Here is a 7,114-nt window from a genome sequence, read left to right on the forward strand (position 1 = left end):
AACAGCAAGGGCTGGACTAGACCGAAGCCCAGAACATGGAATTCCATCTAGATCTCCAGTTTGGGTCACAGGGACCCAGGTACCTGAGCCATAATCTCCTGCCTTCCCAGGTGCCTTAACAGGAAGCTGTATCAGAAGCAGAGGATCCAGGAGTCAAACTCGTGCTCCAGTATGGGATGTGGGCAGTTTAACCCACAATACCACAACTCCTACCCTAGTTTCATAACCCTTGTTATGTCTTTGCTGCTTTTGTCTTTTTAAGAAAAGTGTCCTTTTGGGGCTGGCACCATGGCGCACTAGGTTAATCCTCTGCCTGTGGCACTGGCATCCCATATAGGCACCAGTTCTGGTCCCGGTTGCTCCTCTTCCAGTCCAGCTCTCTGCTGTGGCCTGGGAAGGCAGTGGAGGATGGCCCAGGTGCTTGGGCCCCTGCACCCGCATGGGAGACCAGGAGAAAGCACCTGGCTTCTGGCTTTGGATCGGCATAGCTCTGGCCGTTGCAGCCAATTGGGGAGTTTTGGGACCATTTGGGGCCATTTGGGACCAACGGAGGGAAGACCTTTCTCTCCGTCTCTCTCACTGTCTGTAACTCTACCTGTCAAATAAATAAATAATCTTTTTTTTAAAAAAAAGTGTCCTTTAAAGCATTTACTCTGGTTCTGTTTAATTCTGACATAATATGATTCTCAATCAGAATTCAACACTTTTTAAAACTATTTGAGAGAGAGAGAGAGAGAGAGCGAGCTTGAGAAGCAGAGAGAGAGTTCTTGTCTGCTGGTTCTCTCTCCAGATTCCTTAGCAGCTGGGGACTGAGCCTGGAGTCAGGAACTCAGTACAGCTACCTGACATGGGTGTCAAGAACCCAATTGCTTGAGCCGTCACCACTGCCTGCCAGGGTTGCATTAGCAGGGAGCCAGAATCAGGATCTAGCGCTGGGAATCAGACCTAGGTACTCTGATGTGGCTCATGGGTATCTTTTTTTTTTTTTTTTTTAATTTATTCGAGAGGTAGAGTTATAGGCAGAGTGAGGGAGAGACAGAGAGAAAGGTTTTTTATCCAGTGGTTCCCTCCCCAGATGGCCACAACGGCTGGAGCTGATCCTGATCCAAAACCAGGAGCCAGGAGCTTCTTCCAGGTCTCTCATGAGGATGCAGGGGTCCAAGAACTTGGGCCATCTTCTCCTTTCTCAGGCCATAGCAAAAAGCTGGATTGGAAGAGGAGCAGCTGGGACACAAACCGGCGCCCATATGGGATGGTGGTGCTGTAGGTGGAGACTTAGCCTACTATGCCACAGTGCCGGCCCTCATGGGCATCTTAACTGACACCTTAACTACTAGTCCTCCCCTCTCTGCTTCTTTACATATTAAAATCTTGGAAAATTTGTCTTTGGGGTAAACAAAATTTGTCTTTTCTGTAACAAGTTAAGGTGCCACTTGCAATGCTGGGATCCCATATGGGTGCCAGTTATATTCTCAGCTGCTCCACTTCCCATCTAGCTCCCTACTAACGTGCCTGGGAAAGCAGCCGTAGATGGCCCAAGTGGGTTGGCCCCTGTACCTATGTGGGAGACCCAGATGAAGCTCTTGGCTTTGGCCTGGCCAGCCCTGGCCATTACAGCCTTTTGGGAAGCGAACCAGCAGATGTAAGATTTCTTTCAATCTCTCCCTCTCTCTGTGTCCCTGCCTTTCAAATAAAAATCTTAAAAAAAAAAAAAAATTGTCTTTGGACCCTCCCTTCAAAAGTTTTCCTTGACCCTACCTCTAAATTTCTCCTGAGATACTATCATACAATGCTTGACTTCCATTGTGTCAAACCTCACAGACACTAAACTGTTCTTATCTCAGCAGCATTAAGCCCTTCAGGGTATCACTCCCCCAGCCACTTCCTTCTTGTTGCTGCTTTCACTTGACACTTTCCCTGCTGATCTTATCTGGACTCAGTTTTAAATCTGACCCATAGTCCAGTGACACTCAAATCCTACGTTCAGCTTTGACCTTTCCTAGAATTGGATCCAGACCACTGCATGTCACTGAAGACTTGACGACATCTTGTAGATATCTAGTAGCATTTCAGAAGAAATGCCCAACCCAAAACTCACAATTGCTCCTCCCTAAACCTGCTCCTCCTCACCTCAGTAAAGGGCACAACCATCAACTTACGGGTACAGAGGGCATCTAGTTTCCATCACATCATTCTGCTTTAATCTGTTTATCACTTACTATCCTCCAACCTATTCTCTTTTAATTGATTTGTCCACTTCTTTTCCATACTGCTCTCTCTCAACTATAATATAAAACATATGAGGTGAGACCTTATCTGTCTTCTAGCTGCAAACCCAGTACTTGTTTCATAGAAGGTGCTTAATGAATAACACTACCTGCTTTTATTATTGTTTTTTAAACTACAGCTATCATCCTGAAGGTGGAAGTATATTCTTCACATGAATATTACCTTTTGTATGGTATTGGGGTCCAATTGGATACAGCCGCATTGTTTTAATAATAGAAATGCTCATTTTTATATAGCTTTGCAAAATCAGGTGATGCTCAGGTTTTTTTCCATTTTTTAAAATTGTGGTGAAATACACATAATATGAAAGTTACCATTTTAACCACTTGTAGTGCATAGTTCAGTGGCATTAAGTACATTCAAATTGTTGTACAACCATTACTATCATCCATCTCTGACATTTTTCATGTTTCCAAACTGGGATATTCACATGGAGCTGCGCATAGAAGCTGGGTCCAAGCCAGTGGCTGTCGAAGTTTCTGTTGGAACACTCCTACTGTGGTCTTTGCACATTATTCCCAAATTCATGGACTCCAATTTTTTGGCTTTCAATAAACCAGTTAGATTGGCTTTTGTTGTCTGCAATGAGGAGTCCTGAGGCAGACTCTATAAACGGTGAGAACTCGGGGCCGGCACTGTGGGGCAGCAGGTTAGCACCCTGGCCTGAAGTGCTGGCTTCCCATATGGGTGCCAGTTCAAGATGGGTGCCAGTTCAAGACCCAGCTGTCCCACTTCCGATCCAACTCTCTGCTGTGGCCTGGGAAAGTAGTAGAAGATGGCCCAAGTCCTTGGGCCCTTGCAACCTCGTGGAGACTCGGAAGAAGCTCCTGGCTCCTGGCTTCAGATAGGCGCAGCTCTGGCCGTTGCAGCCAGTTGGGGAGTGAACCAGCAGATGAAAGTCATCTCTCTCTCTCTCTCTCTCTCTCTCTCTCTCTCTCTATATATATATATATATATATATATATATACACACACATGTATATATCTGTACCTCTCCCTGTAACTCTGACTTGCAAATAAATAAATCTTAAAAATAAACAAACTGTGAGAACCTTGAAGTCAGGTCAGCCCACTCTGCTCTTCTGTTTTGTATCATTAAGCAATAACTCTTCATTCCACCTTCCCCTACTGCCCAGGTTTTAAACTACTTTTGCAGTTATTACCAGTAAAACTGATGTGCAAGAAGGAACCCCCTAATAGTGGCTTCAGTAACTCTGGTTGTGAACCTGGGGGTTGACTGGGCTCAGATGAGCAATTGCCTTTCTGGTTTCTCATGCAGCTGCTGTCAGATGGGCTGAAGCAGAATTATCTTGGAAGCTTCTTCACTCACATGTCTGGTGCCTGGGCTGTGAGCCTTAATATTTTTTTTTTTTTTGACAGGCAGAGTGGACAGTGAGAGAGAGAGAGAGAGAGAGAAAGGTCTTCCTTTGCCGTTGATTCACCCTGCAATGGCCGCCGCGGCCAGCGCGCTGTGGCCGGCACACCGCGCTGATCCGATGGCAAGAGCCAGGTACTTATCCTGGTCTCCCATGGGGTGCAGGGCCCAAGCACTTGGGCCATCCTCCACTGCACTCCCTGGCCACAGCAGAGAGCTGGCCTGGAAGAGGGGCAACCGGGAAAGAATCCGGCGCCCCGACTGGGACTAGAACCCAGTGTGCCGGCGCCACAGGTGGAGGATTAGCCTATTGAGCCGCAGCGCAGACCTTGGACGTGTTTTTAAATCCACCTTGTCCTGGTTTAACAGAGCAAGAGTAAAGAGGCAACTTACAAGATGTTTGTGTGAAATAAACAAAGGTACTAAAGGGCTATAGGATGTAGGCACCCTCAACTAATCTAGTGATGTGATGGCACCTTGAAGGATTAAGTCAGTCTGCATAGTACCTGAAGCCTGAGGCTCCAACATAGAGTAGACCAGGATCAGGGTCTGAAGGGTCAAGAGCAAGCTCTCCAGAGTGACTGCATATGGCAGCAGCCCAGAACAGTGGCAGAAAACCCCAGGGTTTTCCCAGCTCAGAGGTCTACCTCAGGACTCCTCATTGTAGACAACAGAAGCAAATCTAATTGGTTTAATGAAAAAATATTTGCTCAAAAATATGCAGGTCACAGAATCTCAAAAAAAATTGGAGTCTACACATCTGGGAATAACGCACAGAGTCCACCTTAGGATTGTTCCATCAGCAACTTCCACAGCCATTAGTTTGGACCACAGTCTCCAAGTGTACCTTGTAGTGCAGAGGCTGAGCACTGGTGCTGCTGCTGGTCCCCTGCCACTGCTGCTGCTTTGTGTTCACATGGCCTTCCCTGAGAGTGCTCAGGGGACACCACTCATCAGATGTGAGGGTTGGCCATCATATTTAACCCTGGCCTCAGAACTCACTATTTCTGAGGCAGACAGGAAAATAAGTTATGAAGCTATATTTTGCCAGGTCCAAAGATAAAGAAAACTCAAGACAGATGTGGAAAGCAGCCCGAAGTGTCAAGGAGAGCATCCATAGGTAAACTTAGTCTGAAATATGGAAGAACTTTCAAGGCAAATGCAAATGCAAAGTTCCTGCAGTGGTAGTGGTAGGAGCCAACTACATAAGGAAACAGAGCCATGTGACTAGAGCCCTAGGTGCACCAAGAGTTGGGAACACTAACAGGTTTTGGAAATTTGAAATTGAAGGCAGTGAGGAAAATACTTTAGAGGGAAATGAGATGGAATAGGGAAGACAGTTAAGAGACTCTTCGAGTAATCCCAGTGAAAATGCTGGAGGCAGAAACAAAAGCAGGGGAAGAGAGATGGCACTGATTTCAGATACATTACGGAGTGAAATACTCCTCAGTGACATCTGGGGACAAAATAGATGACAGGGTACTAGGGGGAATGATTTCTGTCTAGAGTGATTCCTAGGTTTCCTCTTGGATAATGAGGTGAGTGGCATTGTGAATGACTACAGAAATAGAACAGAGGAATAGAAGCAAATTTAGTCAATGTATTTTTGTATTTGTGGTACCTATAGGAATCCAGTGTAGATGTGTAAACACAAAGCAGAAAATCAACTACAGGTTTAGAAGAAATTAAGAGAAATCAACCACACACCTGAATTTGTCCTGATGGTCTACAGCCCTGCAACCTCATCGAAGTGGGTTCTGGTTCATTTTCTCCAGTACACCAAGTAAGCGTACATCCTACCCACAAGTATCACTTGGAAGTCTCTCCCTGGTGAAACTTGTCTAATGGTATACCTTTCCAAGCAGAAAGTCTTTGTTGATGAAAGTGCCCCGTGAAGGACACACTTCGAACATTTTGTGCTAACTTTTGGGATGAAAGGGTGCTGTGAGTCATCTGGAAGAAGTTACAAGGTGGGTCAGGGCATGCATTGTTTGCAGTGGCACAGGCCTTGCACTGCGAAGGGCTCTGCACTTGCACTAATGCTGTCATCATCTTGAAATTCTCACTTTTTGAATAAGGAGTCCTGCATTTAAACTTTTTCACCAAGTCATGCAAATTGTACAGTTGGTCTGTGGTTAATGCCAAAACTTGATATTTGACAGCAGAAATTAAGAGGAGAGAGGAAATTTTGGAATTCCTGCAGCTGAACAACAAATATATAATGATTGAATGTGAAGAGGAAGTGAACGCTGGTGGTGATTACCATGGGAATACAGAGTGAAAACCAAGATCTGTTTGAGAGAAGAAGAATATTTCATCATCCAGAGAGACTGGCATCAGAGAGATGAGACACAGAAGACTGAGTGTTCAGAGCAGAGGGTGCTACTAAGATGTAAGAAACTAGATGTGATCACAAAAGAATAAATATTCAGAGAAAAGGGGAGGATTCTTTGGGTCTTAACTGAGGGCAAGCACCAGGTTACCTTCCTACATTCTGCCCAATCTTCAAAGACTTATTCCTGAGCCAGGGGTTTCTCTGGAAGAAGACTTGAAAGAATGCAGCCTTGTTCAAGGATTCTGGTGGTGAGGGTGAGTGAGATCTGAGATATTCAAGCCGAACATCCACACTGTATAGAGATGAAAACATCAATCTTCCAGAAAGCTAGGGAAATGATTCTGTGTTCCCTTTTCTGAATATGTTGCAATATGCTATACAGGACAAAAAATCTGCAGTGTGTGAGCCTTAGTTTGAATACTGTCACCTGACTTCAACTCCACTGGGCACACTCCTCCACTGTAGCAGGAGTTCAAGCCAACTGCAGGCAACCTGGCTAAGGGTCTGAGTTGACACTAAGTCTGCTAGCTCTCCACTAACCCAGCCCAGGGTTGTGCTACATCAGTTCACAGGAAGGGACATCTTTCTGTTTTTAACTGGCCCAAAGGCTACCTACATCCCGGTCAAGCTGGGCTCTGAATGTGAGAGGTCTGGTAGATGAGATGCCTGGCCAAGAGTGAGCCCTCGATAAAGAGGATGTAATCCTTAGGAACTCTGTACTGCATTTTTTAAGATTTATGTGTTTGAAAGGCAGAATGACGGAGAAATCTTCCACTCTCTTGTTCACTCCCCAAATGGTTGCAAGAGCCGGGAGTCCAGAAGGGTCTCCCACATGGGTGGCAAGGACCCCAGTGACTTGGCCATCTTCTGATGCTTTCCCAGGCACATTGGCAGGGAGCTGGATCAGAAGCAAAGCAGATTCCGCCAAGGCAGGCAGGGACTTAACCTGCTGCACCCCAACGTGGGCCACTGTACTCCAAGCTCAGGCAGCTCCTCACAAACACAAAACACCAAACCAGAATCTTGGTAGTCCTTATACAAAGTATGCTTCTATTCCTAACATTTACGTCATTGCCCTCAATCCATCCAAAAACTGCTGGGATACTAAAGCAACC

This window comes from Oryctolagus cuniculus, chromosome 8 (assembly GCF_964237555.1).
Source record: "Oryctolagus cuniculus chromosome 8, mOryCun1.1, whole genome shotgun sequence".
In the NCBI taxonomy this organism is placed as follows: Eukaryota; Metazoa; Chordata; class Mammalia; order Lagomorpha; family Leporidae; genus Oryctolagus; species Oryctolagus cuniculus.